Source organism: Prionailurus bengalensis, chromosome A3 (assembly GCF_016509475.1).
Source record: "Prionailurus bengalensis isolate Pbe53 chromosome A3, Fcat_Pben_1.1_paternal_pri, whole genome shotgun sequence".
Lineage (NCBI taxonomy): Eukaryota > Metazoa > Chordata > Mammalia > Carnivora > Felidae > Prionailurus > Prionailurus bengalensis.
Genome location: NC_057354.1, coordinates 46002978 through 46023049, shown reverse-complemented (window position 1 = coordinate 46023049; position 20072 = coordinate 46002978).

Sequence of the window (20072 nt, the reverse complement as noted above, 5' to 3'; positions counted from 1 at the left end):
TCCCTGCTGGCCTCTTCCAGTCACTCCACCAACGGTAACCACCCATTGAAACGTCTTACATCACAGATCAGCTTTACTTGCCTCTGGAATTTATAAATTGAACACTTTGTATGTGCACTATTTTAAGTTTCACTTCTTTCAACTAGCATCCTGTTTGGGAGATTCATCCATGTAGTTATAGCTCGATCATTCTGATGGCTGTATAGTATTCCACTGTAACCCTATTCCTAGTCAATTAATCTATTTTGTTGTTGGTGGGCATTTGGATGAATTGTGGTTTGGCATAGTCATGAAGGATGCTGCTATGACATGCATCTCTGTTGGAAACCTACCTAGGAGTAAAATTTCTGGGTTTGCCTATGTCTGACTTTAGTAGAGACTGCTGGTTTTCCAAAGTAGTTTTAGCAATGAATAACAGCACTGGTTGCTCCACATCTCAAAATATCTGGAATTTTCCAATTTATATATTTTTTGGCTCTGCAGCAGAATTACTTTCAAAGAAGAAGGAAAGAGTAGGCTTGAGGTAACAGTAATTTCATTTGGTTATGCCCTGGATATTAAATACTCCAAAATTCACATACTGCCATCCTACCCCCAGCCCAGCAAAAGATATTGGTAGTGTGACAGTAGTTATTCATAAGCTCCAGCTACCCTTGCCTCCTTGAACAACACAGATGGTCTTGGGAAATCCTTCTAGAGGCAAACATGTACAGGCAACTGAGAGATTAGCCAATAGCTATGCTTCTGCAAGAGTAAGCCTACCTCTTCCCCTCCCTATCCTTCCCTCCTACAAGGCCAGCCCAGAAGGCTGACAATGAAGCCAACTGTACGTCTGCTTCCCAATAACTCAGCATTACCACTACCTGCCCACCAGCTAGAGCCCACTCTCCTGGTGTGCATAACACCCTGACTTGCTTGCCAAGACAGAGCACAGTGAAGCTTCCACATAATCATTTCCAAACATTAAAATGGCCCCATTGTCATTACAGCAGGGAGATTGAATTCGCCTCATCAAAGCGGAGTGTGACAGGTGACTCAATAGGACAGTGCCAAGCGCAGAGGCAAGAAGATTAGCAGGGCACTGATATCATTATTTCCGCCTATCACAGATTCGGCAGGGAGGCAATTGTAATTTCTGGGCTTATTAGTCTACATTCGGAGGGAAAAACCGAGTGATAAAACTCACGGTGACAGCTAGGCATTTGTGCAGCAAGTGCTGTCACGGTGACACTTAGAAAATGCCAATGTGGCTATGTCCTCATAATCCTCACTAATAGAGGTTAAAGCCGGGCACAAAGGCACCCTTATCAGTCATCAGTTCACTAATAACATTTGCATTTTTAAGTTAAATATAGTAAGTAAAGGAGTAAGTAGTCCTTTCCAGTTAGGACAATTAATTTCACACTGGAATTAGAAAGCAAAGCCAAAAATTTCTAGCGGCTCCTATCTCTTCAATCGCTTGCAAGAATCCTCCAAGGAAAGAGATGAGTGAATGGTGTTAAGAACAATGTTACCGGCAGTATCTATTGCCTGTGAGACCGTCGATAGGAGAACATCACTAAACTCCTGAAATTAGATTTCTGCCCCCCTCCAGTCAACAGACAATGCAGCTCAAGGACTTAAAACTAACAAATGCAGCGGAAATTATCTTCACATGCTTAGCATATTCCTGTCTTAGTGTTCCCGATTTTGCCATCCAGAGGTATATTAAATCACAGAAGAAGGCTCCAAAGAGCTGGGGAGGGTAAGACAGTGTAACTACTGGTGACGGAGGTGGAGTGCTACCTGTTCTCAAGATCACTTCCCAGAAAAGCCTTCCTAGCCCAGCTGATTTACATAAACCTCCTCTAATTAATATGTTTCTATATCAGCATTTTTCAGAACATTGGCAATGAAAGAGAAAATTAAGAGATTCTTTTTGGAGATAATACCAGAAATACAGTTTCATGGCTAATATATATTCATGGCTAGATGATTGAAAAAAAAGTCATCTAGCTTAGGGAAAATACTGGAATTTTAATTTTATTTTGTTGGAAAAATATTACAGGTGGCAAGCCGTTACTTTTTCACATTTAAATAAATAAGAGACCAATTAAGAAGACTGTGTAATTCAATTCTTGAGTGAGTGCCACTGAATTCAATTTGTTTCAGGTCAATGAATATAACGCAAAGTTATTAGCAAAAAGGTCAGGGGCTGCGTATAAAGCATACACACGCGATACAACGGGGTAATTAGTACACATTTCCAGTGTGCTGTTGTACTGGCATATGGTGGAGAAAATCTTAACAGGATTAGATGTTAATAAATTTTCAAGTCTGTTTTTCTTCCCCTACCCTCTTTATAAAAAAGCCTGGAACTGTTGTCTCCCTTTCTATCTGTCTGTCTCTTTCTCTATCTCTGTCGCTCTCTCTGTTCCTTCATCATGCACTAGAGATTAAAGATACAGAAGCTGGTTTAGAAAATCACCCATGTCAGGGCGCAGGGCTGAAGCTTGGACTTTGAGAATCCTCACTGCATGGAGCAGTGTCTGAGTTAAGAAAACTTATGTGCCCCATATGCCATCATTCTGAGTTAAGGAATCCAAACTCCAAAGTCCACCAAAAAAGGCAAACGGAAGAACCATGGGGTATGGTTCCTATCTTGTTTTGTGAAGGAGAAAGGAGAGCTTTGAGAAGGAGGGTTTGTGCCCCCGGACTTTCAGAGTGCTGTTTAATGGTCTCTGGGAGCAGGATGGGTGGAGAAGAGCAGGTCCCCTGATGACAGGCATACCAGGCCTTCCAACCAGCAGAACTCAGGGCTACACCACTGATGCAGGAAGCGGCCACACAGGAGGCTGACTATACTCTGCTGTGCTTCTGAAAAGTCCAGGGGCTTAGGAGACAAATGTAGACATGTTCTCACAAGTCCCTGCCTTGGCTCAGCACATCTGCAGGAGGGGGAAGCTGGTGTTTGGTCAAGCCCAGGTGGGCACACTGAGAACAAGGGACCTCCAGGAGAATCTGAGACTCATTTTTCTAAAGTCACTTCTCTGGGAAGAGGGGAGTAGAGAATGCTACACAAATCCCCGCAGGCCTCCTCACTACCCTGGGGGGTTTGATGTACACATTCCCCCCTAGCTCAGGTGAACTAAGCCCTGCTCCCTGACCTGTCTTACTTCTCCCTTCCCCACATGTGTTTCCTGGCATCACCTCCCACCTAGACTGCCCGTGGTCTCCTTGTGTCAGGGTCTATTTCTGTGGGAAGTTAAACTGAGACAAAGGGTAACCAGGAGGTGGAGGGAAAGACAGAAAAAAGATATGGCTGACCCTCAGCCTGGTGTGGGAGCAGCCAGTGCTTGCTACGTTGGAGAACAGCATGTTCTTAACTCAGAGGGACTGAACCTGAAGGGGTCTGTCCAATGAAAGTCCCAAGGGCAGCACAGTAACTGCCTCAAGAGCTCCTGTATGGGCTCTTTTCCTTCCCTATCTCACCCCCCACTCCCCAACTGCTGTTTCCTGGGGTTGCTTGCTAAGTGATCGCCTATTTGCACCTCAATTCCTGTCCAAAATTTTCTTCCTGGAGAATGCAACCAGAGGTAGTGGTCAAGAAGCACAGTCTAGAGTTGCGGCAAGATGGCGGCTTAGGAGGACGCTGGGCTCACCGCACGTCCTGCTGATCACTTAGATTCCATCTACACCTGCCTAAATAACCCAGAAAACCGCCAGAGGATTAGCAGAACAGAGTCGCCGGAGCCAAACGCAGACGAGAGGCCCACGGAAGAGGGTAGGAAGGGCGGCGAGGCGGTGCGCGCTCCACGGACTGGAGGGAGGGAGCCGGGGCGGAGGGGCGGCTCGCCGGCCAAGCAGAGCCCCCGAGTCGGGCTTGCAAAAGCGGAGGGGCCGGGCGGACTGTGTTCCGACAGCAAGCGGGACTTAGCATCTGGGAGGTCAGAAATTAACAGCTCTGCTCGGAAAGCGGGAAGGCTGGAGGACAAAGGGAGGGAGAGCTGCTGAGCCCCCTGACAACAGAGCTCAGTTTGGTGGGGAACAAAGGCGCTCGCCAGCGCCATTTCCCCCGCCCATCCCCCAGCCGAAATCCCAAAGGGAACCGGTTCCTGCCAGGGAACTTGCTCGCTCCGCGCAAACACCCAACTCTGCGCTTCGGCAGAGCCAAACCTCCGGCAGCGGATCTGACTCCCTCCCGCTGCCACAGGGCCCCTCCTGAAGTGGATCACCTAAGGAGAAGCGATCTAAGCCTGCCCCTCCTGCCCCCGAGCACCTTGCCTACCCACCCCAGCTAATACGCCAGATCCCCAGCATCACAAGCCTGGCAGGGTGCAAGTAGCCCAGACGAGCCACACCACCCCACAGTGAATCCCGCCCCTAGGAGAGGGGAAGAGAAGGCACACACCAGTCTGACTGTGGCCCCAGCGGTGGGCTGGGGGCAGACATCAGGTCGGACTGCGGCCCCGCCCACCAACTCCAGGAATACACCACAGCACAGGGGAAGTGCCCTGCAGGTCCTCACCACGCCAGGGACTATCCAAAATGACCAAGCGGAAGAACTCCCCTCAGAAGAATCTCCAGGAAATAACAACAGCTAATGAGCTGATCAAAAAGGATTTAAATAATATAACAGAAAGTGAATTTAGAATAATAGTCATAAAATTAATCGCTGGGCTTGAAAACAGTATACAGGACAGCAGAGAATCTCTTGCTACAGAGATCAAGGGACTAAGGAACAGTCACGAGGAGCTGAAAAACGCTTTAAACGAAATGCATAACAAAATGGAAACCACCACAGCTCGGCTTGAAGAGGCAGAGGAGAGAATAGGTGAACTAGAAGATAAAGTTATGGAAAAAGAGGAAGCTGAGAAAAAGAGAGATAAAAAAAATCCAGGAGTATGAGGGGAAAATTAGAGAACTAAGTGATACACTAAAAAGAAATAATATACGCATAATTGGTATCCCAGAGGAGGAAGAGAGAGGGAAAGGTGCTGAAGGGGTACTTGAAGAAATCATAGCTGAGAACTTCCCTGAACTGGGGAAGGAAAAAGGCATTGAAATCCAAGAGGCACAGAGAACTCCCTTCAGACGTAACTTGAATCGATCTTCTGCACGACATATCATAGTGAAACTGGCAAAATACAAGGATAAAGAGAAAATTCTGAAAGCAGCAAGGGGTAAACGTGCCCTCACATATAAAGGGAGACCTATAAGACTCGTGACTGATCTCTCTTTTGAAACTTGGCAGGCCAGAAAGAATTGGCAAGAGATTTTCAGGGTGCTAGACAGAAAAAATATGCAGCCAAGAATCCTTTATCCAGCAAGTCTGTCATTTAGAATAGAAGGAGAGATAAAGGTCTTCCCAAACAAACAAAAACTGAAGGAATTTGTCACCACTAAACCAGCCCTACAAGAGATCCTAAGGGGGACCCTGTGAGACAAAGTCCCAGAGACATCACTATAAGCATAAAACATACAGACATCACAATGACTCTAAACCCGTATCTTTCTATAATAACACTGAATGTAAATGGATTAAATGCGCCAACCAAAAGACATAGGGTATCAGAATGGATAAAAAAACAAGACCCATCTATTTGCTGTCTACAAGAGACTCATTTTAGACCTGAGGACACCTTTAGATTGAGAGTGAGGGGATGGAGAACTATTTATCATGCGACTGGAAGCCAAAAGAAAGCTGGAGTAGCCATACTTATATCAGACAAACTAGACTTTAAATTAAAGGCTGTAACAAGAGATGAAGAAGGACATTATATAATAGTTACAGGGTCTATCCATCAGGAAGAGCTAACAATTATCAATGTCTATGCGCCGAATACCGGAGCCCCCAAATATATAAAACAATTACTCATAAACATAAGCAACCTTATTGATAAGAATGTGGTAATTGCAGGGGACTTTAATACACCACTTACAGAAATGGATAGATCATCTAGACACACGGTCAATAAAGAAACAAGGGCCCTGAATGAGACATTGGATGAGATGGACTTGACAGATATATTTAGAACTCTGCATCCCAAAGCAACAGAATATACTTTCTTCTCGAGTGCACATGGAACATTCTCCAAGATAGATCATATACTGGGTCACAAAACAGCCCTTCATAAGTTTACAAGAATTGAAATTATACCATGCTTACTTTCAGACCACAATGCCATGAAGCTTGAAATCAACCACAGGAAAAAGTCTGGAAAACCTCCAAAAGCATGGAGGTTAAAGAACACCCTACTAACGAATGAGTGGGTCAACCAGGCAATTAGAGAAGAAATTAAAAAATATATGGAAACAAACGAAAATGAAAATACAACAATCCAAACGCTTTGGGACGCAGCAAAGGCAGTCCTGAGAGGAAAATACATTGCAATCCAGGCCTATCTCAAGAAACAAGAAAAATCCCAAATACAAAATCTAACAGCACACCTAAAGGAACTAGAAGCAGAACAGCAAAGGCAGCCTAAGCCCAGCAGAAGAAGAGAAATAATAAAGATCAGAGCAGAAATAAACAATATAGAAACTAAAAAAACTGTAGAGCAGATCAACGAAACCAAGAGTTGGTTTTTTGAAAAAATAAACAAAATTGACAAACCTCTAGCCAGGCTTCTCAAAAAGAAAAGGGAGATGACCCAAATAGATAAAATCATGAATGAAAATGGAATTATTACAACCAATCCCTCAGAGATACAAACAATTATCAGGGAATACTATGAAAACTTATATGCCAACAAATTGGACAACCTGGAAGAAATGGACGAATTCCTGAACACCCACACGCTTCCAAAACTCAATCAGGAGGAAATAGAAAGCTTGAACAGACCCATAACCAGCGAAGAAATTGAATCGGTTATCAAAAATCTCCCAACAAATAAGAGTCCAGGACCAGATGGCTTCCCAGGGGAGTTCTACCAGACGTTTAAAGCAGAGATAATACCTATCCTTCTCAAGCTATTCCAAGAAATAGAAAGGGAAGGAAAACTTCCAGACTCATTCTATGAAGCCAGTATTACTTTGATTCCTAAACCAGACAGAGACCCAGTAAAAAAAGAGAACTACAGGCCAATATCCCTGATGAATATGGATGCAAAAATTCTCAATAAGATACTAGCAAATCGAATTCAACGGCATATAAAAAGAATTATTCACCATGATCAAGTGGGATTCATTCCTGGGATGCAGGGCTGGTTCAACATTCGCAAATCAATCAACGTGATACATCACATTAACAAAAAAAGAGAGAAGAACCATATGATCCTGTCAATCGATGCAGAAAAGGCCTTCGACAAAATCCAGCACCCTTTCTTAATAAAAACCCTTGAGAAAGTCGGGATAGAAGGAACATACTTAAAGATCATAAAAGCCATTTATGAAAAGCCCACAGCTAACATCATCCTCAACGGGGAAAAACTGAAAGCTTTTTCCCTGAGATCAGGAACACGACAAGGATGCCCACTCTCACCGCTGCTGTTTAACATAGTGCTGGAAGTTCTAGCATCAGCAATCAGACAACAAAAGGAAATCAAAGGCATCAAAATTGGCAAAGATGAAGTCAAGCTTTCGCTTTTTGCAGATGACATGATATTATACATGGAAAATCCGATAGACTCCACCAAAAGTCTGCTAGAACTGATACAGGAATTCAGCAAAGTTGCAGGATACAAAATCAATGTACAGAAATCAGTTGCATTCTTATACACTAACAATGAAGCAACAGAAAGACAAATAAAGAAACTGATCCCATTCACAATTGCACCAAGAAGCATAAAATACCTAGGAATAAATCTAACCAAAGATGTAAAGGATCTGTATGCTGAAAACTATAGAAAGCTTCTGAAGGAAATTGAAGAAGATTTAAAGAAATGGAAAGACATTCCCTGCTCATGGATTGGAAAAATAAATATTGTCAAAATGTCAATACTACCCAAAGCTATCTACACATTCAATGCAATCCCAATCAAAATTGCACCAGCATTCTTCTCGAAACTAGAACAAGCAATCCTAAAATTCATATGGAACCACAAAAGGCCCCGAATAGCCAAAGGAATTTTGAAGAAGAAGACCAAAGCAGGAGGCATCACAATCCCAGACTTTAGCCTCTACTACAAAGCTGTCATCATCAAGACAGCATGGTATTGGCACCAAAACAGACACATAGACCAATGGAATAGAATAGAAACCCCAGAACTAGACCCACAAACGTATGGCCAACTCATCTTTGACAAAGCAGGAAAGAACATCCAATGGAAAAAAGACAGCCTCTTTAAACAAATGGTGCTGGGAGAACTGGACAGCAACATGCAGAAGGTTGAAACTAGACCACTTTCTCACACCATTCACAAAAATAAACTCAAAATGGATAAAGGACCTAAATGTGAGACAGGAAACCATCAAAACCTTAGAGGAGAAAGCAGGAAAAGACCTCTCTGACCTCAGCCGTAGCAATCTCTTACTCGACACATCCCCAAAGGCAAGGGAATTAAAAGCAAAAGTGAATTACTGGGACCTTATGAAGATCAAAAGCTTCTGCACAGCAAAGGAAACAACCAACAAAACTAAAAGGCAACCAACGGAATGGGAAAAGATATTCGCAAATGACATATCGGACAAAGGGCTAGTATCCAAAATCTATAAAGAGCTCACCAAACTCCACACCCGAAAAACAAATAACCCAGTGAAGAAATGGGCAGAAAACATGAATAGACACTTCTCTAAAGAAGACATCCGGATGGCCAACAGGCGCATGAAAAGATGTTCAGCGTCGCTCCTTATCAGGGAAATACAAATCAAAACCACACTCAGGTATCACCTCACGCCAGTCAGAGTGGCCAAAATGAACAAATCAGGAGACTATAGATGCTGGAGAGGATGTGGAGAAACGGGAACCCTCTTGCACTGTTGGTGGGAATGCAAATTGGTGCAGCCGCTCTGGAAAGCAGTGTGGAGGTTCCTCAGAAAATTAAAAATAGACCTACCCTATGACCCAGCAATAGCACTGCTAGGAATTTATCCAAGGGATACAGGAACACTGATGCATAGGGCCACTTGTACCCCAATGTTCATAGCAGCACTCTCAACAATAGCCAAATTATGGAAAGAGCCTAAATGTCCATCAACTGATGAATGGATAAAGAAATTGTGGTTTATATACACAATGGAATATTACATGGCAATGAGAAAAAATGAAATATGGCCTTTTGTAGCAACGTGGATGGAACTGGAGAGTGTGATGCTAAGTGAAATAAGCCATACAGAGAAAGACAGATACCATATGGTCTCACTCTTATGTGGATCCTGAGAAACTTAACAGGAACCCATGGGGGAGGGGAAGGAAAAAAAAAAAAAAGAGGTTAGAATGGGAGAGAGCCAAAGCATAAGAGACTGTTAAAAACTGAGAACAAACTGAGGGTTGATGGGGGGTGGGAGGGAGGAGAGGGTGCGTGATGGGTATTGAGGAGGGCACCTTTTGGGATGAGCACTGGGTGTTGTATGGAAACCAATTTGTCAATAAATTTCAGAAAAAAAAAAAAAAGAAGCACAGTCTATGGTGTGACCTCAAGGACTGTCCTTCTCTAGAATGATACCAGTAGGTGATTTTTAAAGGAGTCTCAAAAAGCAGCCTTGCAAATAGGTATGAAATATTTACAGGTTTCTGTATGTGAATAATTAAAAACAAAGACTAAAGCCAACCTATTTTCCCTACCAGAGATAGCATAGGGAAGCAAAGAATAACATGAACAGAAATTTGTTTTGTCCTTTGACAAGGTGTTATCTGTAAGGGTACTCTAGATGCAAACATTAAACCAGGCTACGAGGCTGACACAAAGCTAAAGTATTATTACTTTAGAAAAGTGACTTGCTTTTCATGATTTTAGAGGGAAAGCTGGCATCCAACCAAGAGCTTACTGCTAACTTAAAATAATTTTCAGCTGTGGTTATGTGATATTTGCCCAACCTTCCACTGGACTGACATGATATTTGTCTTCAGTTGGGGAAGGTAAAATGACTTCTCCCTGGTCTAGTTGAGGACCTCCACAGTAACATGCCTGTAGATACATCCACATGCATGTGGAAGCTGGCAAACACTTTCCCATAAAGCTGTCTACGTAGCAGCAAAAAGGGAGAAGGATGTGGTTGGCCCAACCTTCTCAAAAATTACAGGGACATACATAACATTGAGCAAAGTAGTTAATGTCTCAGTTTGCATTTGTACAATGGGCATAAATGACCTAACTTTCAGGGGTATTGCAGGCAGAATGCCTAGAACATGGTAAGCTCACATTAATGGGAGTCATTATTAGTACTTAACATTTTGAGAGCCCGATTCTTGAGGCAAGAACATTCCCCTCTCTTGAATATGTATTTAATAACTCAAGTAATACATATTAAGAATTGGAAGTTACAGAGAGGCAAAAACCCTCCCCTAATTCTATAATGCAAACATGGCTTCACGTTTTGGTTTGTATCCTCTATGTTTGTTTTTGAGCCCATATAGCCATATATATTTTGACAAATATGAACTTGTACAATGATACTGCTTAGTAACTGCATTTATGCATTAATAGATTGTAATGTTTAGAGAAGTTTTAAGTGTACTGAAAAATTGAGCAGAAAGTACTGTTCCCATATTACTCACTTTCTCCACAGTTTCTTCTATGAATATATTGCATTAACGTGGTACATTTGTTACAATTAATGAACCAAAAACCAGTATTGACACATTGTTAACTAAATTCCATAGTTTACGTTAGGGTTCGATCTTCTTGTACATCCTATGGGTTTTGACACATGCATGATGTCACGCAACCACCATCATGGAACCACACAGAATGGTTTCCCCTGTGCGCCACCTGCTGACCTCTCCGCCCTTCCCTAGAAACACTGACCTTTTTTTTTTTTTTTAACTTTCTCTATAGGTTTGGCTTTTCCAGAATGTCATATCATTGTATTATATATAGCATGTGGGCTTTTCAGATTAAGTTCTTTCACTTAGCAATCTGCATTTAAGTTTCTTCATATCTTTTGTGGCTTATTAGTTCATTAAAAAAATTCTGAGTTGTAGTCCGTTGTCTAGATATTATTCATCCATTCACCTACCAAAGGACATCTTGATTGCTTCCAAGTTCGGGCAGTTATCAGCAAACCTGCTATAGACATTTGTGTTTAGGCTTTTGTGTGCACATACTTTTCAACTCTGGGCAATACCAAGGAGCATGATTGCTGGATCTATGGTGGTACTGTATTTAGTTTGTCAGAAACCTCTGTCTTCCAGCATGGCTATACCATTCTCCATTCCCACCAGCAATGAATGAGAGTTCCTGTTGTTCCGCATCCTTGTAAGTACTTGGTGCTGTCTGTGTTTTGGATTTTGGTTGTTCTAACAGGTGTGTAGTGATATCTCATTGTTTTAATTTGCAGCTCCCTAGTGACATATGATGTCGAGCATCTTTTCAAATGCCTACCTACCATCTGAACATCTTCTTTGGTGAGGTGTCTATTCACATCTTTTGACCATTTTTAATTAGGCTTTTTCTTATTGTTAGATTTTAAGGTTCTTTGTATGTTTTAGAAGCGAGTCCTTTATCAGATATATGTTCTACAAATGTTTTCTTCTGATCTCTGCCTTGTCTTTTCATTCTCTTAATAGTGTCTTTCACAGAGCAGATGTTTTTAATTTTAATGAAATTTCACCTATCAAGTTTTTCTCTCATGTGTCATACATTTGTTGTTGGATCTAAAAAGTCATCACCAACTAATCAATTAGTTTGTCTACTCTTTCACCAATACTACAATGTCTTGATTACTGTAGCTTTACAGTAAATGTTGAAATTGGGTAGCATTAGTCCTCCAACTTTTTTTTAAACGTTTATTTATTTTTGAGACAGAGAGAGACAGAGCATGAATGGGGGAGGGTCAGAGAGAGGGGGAGACACAGAATCTGAAACAGGCTCCAGGCTCTGAGCAGCCAGCACAGAGCCCAACGCGGGGCTCGTACTCACGGACCGCGAGATCGTGACCTGAGCCCAAGTCGGACGCTCACCCGACTGAGCCACCCAGGAGCCCCTAGTCCTCCAACTTTGTTGTTGTTGTTGTTACTCTCCTCCTCCTCCTTTTTCTTCCTCCTCTCTCCCCCCAATCTTCCTTCTCCTCCTCCTCTTTCAATACTGTATTAGCTATTCTGGGTCTTGCTTTTTCATATAATCTTTAGAATCAGTTTGTTGATATCCACAAAATAACTTGCTGGGATTTTAATTTGAATTGCATTAAATCTATAGATAGTAAACTACATTTTACATATATCAACAAATTGTTAAAAACTTACCTTTTTAGGTAAATGTAGGATGGCTACATCCTACAAATGTAGGATGGCTTCATAGTCGTGAGATCAAGCCCTGCATCAGGTTCTGCGCTGGTTGTGAAGCCTGCTTGGGATTCTCTCTCTCTCCCCTGCCCATGATTGCTCTCTCTCTCTCTCTCTCTCTCTCTCAAAAATAAAATAAAATAAAATAAAATAAAATAAAATAAAATAAAATAAATTAATTTACCTTTGTATTATATAATCTCATTCATCATGCATTTTTTTAAAAAAAAATTTTTTTAGCGTTTATTTATTTTTGGGACAGAGAGAGACAGAGCATGAACGGGGGAGGGGCAGAGTGAGAGGGAGACACAGAATCGGAAACAGGCTCCAGGCTCCGAGCCATCAGCCCAGAGCCGACGCGGGGCTCGAACTCACGGACTGCGAGATCGTGACCTGGCTGAAGTCGGACGCTTAACCGACTGCGCCACCCAGGCGCCCCTCATTCATCATGCATTTTTAGGATGCAATATTATTTCATTATATGTAGGGTGACCACATAATTTATCATTCAAACTGAGATACTTTTAAAAGTAAAAAAGAGGTGCTAATTCTAATTGCACAGGGATAGCAGGAGTAACCTGAGATGTCAGGTTATTCTCCTGGCTGGGCCCCTTTTATTTAACCCATATCTTATTTTGGGGCATTTAAGTGCAAACTTAATTTACTATTGCAAACAATATGATGAGGGTAAAAGTTCATAAACATGCAGTCTTTCACACTTTTCTGATTATTTCTTTAGGATTAACTAGTAACTATATCATTGTTTGGTCACAATTGCGTGCACAAATTTTTTTCTTTACCTGTAAAATATTTTAAATTTATTTTTAAATTTACATCCAAGATGGGGCGCCTTGGTGGCTCAGTCAGTTGAGCATCCGACTTCGGCTCAGGTCACTATCTCACAGTTCATGAGTTCGAGCCCCACATCGGGCTCTGTGCTGATGGCTCAGAGCCTGGAGCCTGCTTCAGATTCTGTCTCCCTCTCTCTCTGCCCCTCCACCGCTCACACTCTGACTCTCAAAAATGAATAAACATTAAAAGAAAGAAAAAATTTAAATTTACATCCAAGTTAGCTAGCATATAGTGAAACAGTGATTTCAGGAGTAGATTCCTTAATGACCCTTACCCATTTAGCCCATCCCCCTCCCACAATACCTCCAGCAACCCTCAGTTTGTTCTCTATATTTAAGAGTCTCTTATGTTTTGTCCCCTTCCCTGTTTTTATATTATTTTTGCTACCCTTTCCTTATGTTCATCTGTTTTGTGTCTTAAAGTCATCATATAATTGAAGTCATATATTTGTCTTTCTATGACTAATTTTGCTTAGCATAATACCCTCTAGTTCCATCCATGTATTTGCAAATAACAACATTAAATTCTTTCTGATTGCCAAGTAATATTCCATTGTATATATATACCACATCTTCTTTATCCATTCATCTGTCAATGGACATTTGGGCTTTTTCATACTTCAGCTATTGTCGATAGTGCTGCTATAAACATTGGGGTGCATGTGTCCTTTTGAAACAGCATACCTGTATCCCTTGGATAAATACCTAGTAGGCATGCATAATTTTTAAAAAAGCAACTTAGCCAACTAAAATCTCATTGTATTTTAGGACAAATTAGTTCATATATACATGATATAGGTTAGTGAAGAAAAAGATATTTTTTATTTTTGTTCTTTGAAAATACCTCTTCTTTTGACTTATTATTTAAATAATAGCTATTGGAGTGCTTAGAAATAAATTGTATTTTCCTGCTGTTGTTTTTTTTAAAAAACAAGTTGATGTTTTTGTTTTTCTTATTTTAAGATTACAATGAACTTGATTACACCACAAGTCAGAAGGAAGACTGAGAACATTTAAAGATATATATCACTTTATCAAGATTACTTTAACATAGCCAGCTACCATTTCAAAAGTAGTCAAATAAAAAATACATATTTGAAAGTAAATAAAACCCCCTTCTGAAGTATTTTTAAGCAGGGACTTTGAAGTTTGTGGGTTTTATTTTTCTTTTATGTTTCCAATTCTTATTGTGGCTCATTTTTGTGTCAGTAATTTAAAGTGTACTTATATTTTATAGATGGTTTATAGATATTGTAAGCATGGCAGAGGTAGCTAGCTGGTGACCAAAATTAATACTTGCTGAAAGATTTTGTTGTAGTTGAAAAGTGACTGCTCAGGAAGGGACTACTTTTCCTAGCTTTCCTGGCAAACAAATGTACATGTGACTAGCTCTCATCAATGGACTGAGAGATGGGGATGTTCCACTATACTCTCCTACCATCAACTCAATAAAAACAGATGAGGGTTTAAGAGCTGGTAGAGCCACAGATGAAAGGAATTCAAAACCTTAAATTATGATGTGGAGCGAGGGTGTGAGCCAATTATCATGTGAATCAGAAATAACTCTCTATTGGATTTTTGCTTTAATACATTTTTGGACCATGTTTTTTTGTGACAGTTTAGTTTACCCTAACTAACACAGTAAGGACAGTCTCTAGGATAATTAAAATCTGACATAAGAAATGCATGAATCCCTGTAGCAAGATTCCTCAAAAACCAACTGGTTTGCTGTTGCTGTGAGTATGAAGTCCTGATTTTTAGAAAACCCCATTCATGTTCTTTTTGGAATTCTTCTATGTTACCCTGGGAAACTCCTCATTCCTACAAGGTTGTTTTAAGCATCACCTCCCTTATGAATTCTTCTCTGAGCCCTCTATCCTTTTTCTCAGTATACTTAATAATTCCCTACATTGTGCCACTTAATTCTATTTTTGCAGCTTTTATATGCTGTTGTAAGTACTTGCTTATGTCTGTCTTTCCAACAGGCATGCTATGGATTGAATGGTTGTGTTCTCCACCAATTTATATGCTGAGATAAGCATATAAAGCATTTATATGCTAATCCTCATTGTGATGATATTCAGGAGGGGGCCCTTGTGAGGTAATGAGGTGATGGGGGTGGATCCCTCATGTGAGGATTTGTGCTCTCATAAAAAGAGATACAGAGTTGCCTCTTTCTCCATCTCTCTTTTTCTCTCTCTTCATCATGAGAAGAAGTCAGGAAGATGGCCCCCACCAGAACCTGACCATGCTGGTATCCCGATCTTGAACTTCAAGCCTCTAGAACTGTGAGAAATAAATAAATGTTGTTGAAGCCACCCAGTCTATGGTATTCTTATTACTGCAGCCCAAACTAACAGAGACAAGATGTGAACAAATAACTGAGTTCCATCAATGCATTCAATTTTTTTTTACCACTTGAATCTAGATAGTGCCTTGTCCATACTAAGGATGTAATAAAGACTTGCAGAATGAGTGAATGAATGGTAACAATAGTTGCTAAAGATGTGTTGGTTTTACAATAAACAGAAGACAAAGAAGATAATTCTGCAATAGTGACTTGGATTTTAAATGTTCTTGGTCCTTAGGGTTCCCATCTTGGGGCCACTGATTTCTGACTTGGAACAAAGGCAACCTCAGCTGGCAAGAAATTCAGGTGGGTATTACAGTGTTCCCAAGAGAGCTGTTTGAAAGCTTAGATGTCCAACAGCTCATGGAATGAAAAGCGCTGGGATGAAGGGGACTTAACAGCGATAGTAACTGGGGATTCCATTATGGCAGGCTCAGCCTTTGGCTAGAGAATTTCCACCTCTGTTTGGGAAATACACAATCATTGGCTCCCTTGAACTGAGAGTCAGCATAAATCAAGCAAATAATGCAGCTGTTGAAGCTATTAAATGTTAGGAATCATTGGATCCAACCCTTTGGTAAGAAAAGGTTATGGTTTGGCAACCTACGATCTCATTTTTTCTGGGGACTTCTCACCAAGGTTATACAGTGATCCGCCATGTTCTTCTAAGACTGGAACTCTTACTTCAGTTGGTTAGTGCAAAGTGAGCCAACTGGAGTCTTTCTGTGGGAATGTTTGATCTGAAATGTCTTCCTACTGGTGGCTAGGCTTTATGATATAATACTTAGGAATTATTCAGGGCTGTATAGTTTTACCTCAGAGACCAGAAAGACAGAATAGATCCGTATATAGAGAATGGTGCAGATGTTCGGAAAAGGACACATCCTAGAGATGGAGAAAGAGTCTACTAAATGTGTTTTCCAAGGTCTAGTTGTTCCTGAGGCTGGACATATTCCTCCTATAGGTGTGGATCACTGCCCTTGTTCCTATAAAATAGCCCAGGACCCTTATGATCACACTGCCTTTGAATTTAAGCCATTTCCAGTTGGACTTCTGTCACTTGCAATCAAAACAGTCTCAACAAACAGGCTACAAATTTTGAACAGGGGGAAAATGATGCTGAGGAAGAAGGATGTATTTCATTGTGTGATATTGGATGTACATTCCATCTTGAGGGAAAAAAAAGTATTCTCTGAATTACAAAAGCTTTTATGAAACTATGGCTTATACTATTAATTGCTTCTTTGGAAAGGCTTTACAATAAAAATGCAATTCAGAGAAATTCCATTTCTTTTGTATGTGTTTGATTAGGGAGTTGTTGAGGGGAGACTGGGCTGACATGTAGGCTTCCACCTCCTTTCTGGCTGCCAGTGCCCCGTTGTCATCCCATGGGCTTAGGCTCCTAATATGTAAAGTGTACCCATGGCATAGTGTACCTTGTGGTGGTCACCAAGAAGTCAGAGGGCCAATCATCACATACCTCTTTCACCTTCTGAAGCTGAGAAGCCCAAGCCAAAGAGTGATTATAATTCTCTCCAGAATCAATTAAGAGAAAACTATTTCCGTTGTACACAGGCCCCAAATGGGAAACTGGGAAATTTCTGAGGTATAGCCAAATGAATTTTCACAAAAGCTTTGGAGTTTATTCATAACACAAGGAGAATTCTTATCAGCTAAAGAAAATAGACACAGCTCTTCTTAAAATAAAATGAAATTATGGACACAGGATTATAGCTGTCCCATGCTGCCAAAAATGCTGTTTTTAGAATCCAAATCCTTTAGACACCCTTCCAAATCCAAGTAGTATGTTTTGCTTTTGCTATTTGTGTTGGACCTATTAGCCCATGCTCTCTGCTTCCAGTCACATATAGTGACTGCATCAGGAAAGGCTATGATATTTAGAAGATTCTCAAGAGATTTCTTGCTCTATGGTAGGCATCCTTAAAAGTAAATGCCAGAAAGCCATGTAAAAATGCAAAATCTTTATGGTCTCCAATGGGACCACATGAAAATGAATTAAAATAAAATTAAAAATAAGTCAAAATACCTCAGTGGCTTAGCCAACAAATGATAATGAAATTTGAAGATGTAAGAGTGTATGTAGGAGCATTTTATGCCCTGTTCAATATGCCCTAAGCTTGCCTCTAATTTTGGCTTTGGTAGGTATCTCCACCATTTTTGTGGCCCACTTCAAAAACCCATCACAAGGCTTCACCTCCCCTGTTAGGGTTTTGGAGCCATGATTAGCTGCAGGTGCCCCCAAGTAGGCTTGAGCCAATGTTTCCAGGGGCAAACCTCACTCAGTGGCTGATAAGAGTTAAAAAATAAATTTCTCAACTTGTAGTCTTTTGAAGGAACAATATAGAAGTGCATTCTACATGATTTTCCAGCATAACTGAACCTCAATTCTCACAGCAGTAATAATATTAATGAACATTTTTCTGAATTTTCTTTTATAAGACTTTCCCCATTTCCTCCTTAGAATCACGTTCCAAATAAATTACCAGCACTCATGTCCCTAACTCAGGTTCAGATTTTGCAGGATCCAAACTAAAGTAGTATAAAAATTTGTCTCCTTGTTTTCATTTCATCTTAGACCAAATTCTTGCTCTTTGGTAAAATCCCGTTGCCCCAAAGATATACTTTCTTTATTATAGGCAGGTGCTTTATTGTTCTTTTATCTCAGAGTACCAAGTGAAACTATTCCATAATCATAAATATTTCAAGTTTCAACTGGCTAAGACTGTACCATGTGAACATTCATGTGCCACATAAACTGTGAACCATGAGCAATGGGACATCCCATTGGTAAGATTTTTCCATTGGTAATATTAATAGAAATAGCTACTTATTTATTGACAATCTTCTCTGTGTCATGCCTTCTGATCTATATACTTACATGGAGTGTTTCTGAAAAGAAGGCATTAACAATCCCACTTTATGGGATTGATGTTGAGCCTTATCCAGCTAATGAGTGGTGGAGCGGACATCCAACCTAGATATTCATGGATCCAAATTCCATGTTCTTTCTGTGTGTCTGGAATTTGGGGTTTCCTCCATGTTTTACAAATTTTCTCTGTGTCCTATTTGGTTTTCAGTCAATTAGTCCACCATTGGGTATGTGCCATAGTCATTGTACACTAGAGAAAAAGAAATATCCAGGCCTTTAGAGAGCTATTTGATATAGATGTGAGCTGACAGGGATGTCAGAGTTAGATCCTATTAGAATGGCCACTTACTAGGATGAGGTTTATGCAGACCAGGTGACAAATTAAATTCTGGTCCATGTTCATCTCATAGTATTTCCAGTGGGTCCTCACATCCATCTTAGGGTTATTTAGTCAGTACTCAGATGCATAGTCAGGGTGGAGATCCTTAGCAACTGGAAGAATCCTTACATTTACTCCTTGTTATGGGGATTAAGAGATATTATGGAAGGAAAGTCCAAGGGGAAGGCTTTGAAACTGTTCCTCCCCTGTCCTGGCCAAGATGGAATCATGACACATCCCAGGAGGAAGTGCATCACTTTAAGAATTCAAGGATGGTGGCCCCCATCATATACTTAATCTAATTAACCTGTATGAGCTTTTGTAAAAGCCAAATGGATTACGGCAGATGACAGTGAACTACCATAAATTTAACCAGGTGATAGCTCTAGTTATAGGTGTAATGTTGAATATGGAATCTTAATGGAACAGATAAATGTAGCTTTTGAAAGAGTGCCTGGGTGGCTCAGTTGCTTAAGCAACCAACTTCAGCTCAGGTCATGATCTCATGCTTCATGGGTTCAAGCCCCACATCAGGCTCTGTGCTGACAGCTCAGAGCCTGAAGTCTGCTTCAGATTCTGTGTCTCCCTCTCTCTTTGTCCCTCCCCTTTCATATTCTGTCTCTCTCAATTAAGAAATGTCAAAAAAATTATATGAAATTTATTGTCAAATTGGTATTCATACAATACCCAGTGCTCCTCCCAACAGGTGCCCTCCTCAATACCCCTCACCTGCCCTACCCTCGCTCCCACCCCCCATCAACCCTCAGTTTATTCTCAGTTTTTAAGAGTCTCTTATGGTTTGGCTCCCTCCCTCTCTAAACTTTTTATTTTTTTTCCCTCCCCTCCCCCATGGTCTTCTGCTAAGTTTCTCAGGATCCACATAAGAGTGAAAACATATGATATCTGTCTTTCTCTGTATGACTTATTTCACTTACCATAACACTCTCCAGTTCCATCCATGTTGCTACAAAAGGCCATATTTCATTCTCTTTCATTGCCACGTAGTATTACACTGTGTCTAGAAACCACAGCTTCTTTATCCATTCATCAGTTGATGGACATTTAGGCTCTTTCCATAATTTGGCTATTGTTGAGAGTGCTGCTATAAACATTGGGGTACAAGTGCCCCTATGCATCAGTACTCCTGTATCATTTGGGTAAATACCTAGCAGTGCTATTGCTGGGTCATAGGGTAGATCTATTTTTAATTTTTTGAGGAACCCCCACACTGTTTCCCAGAG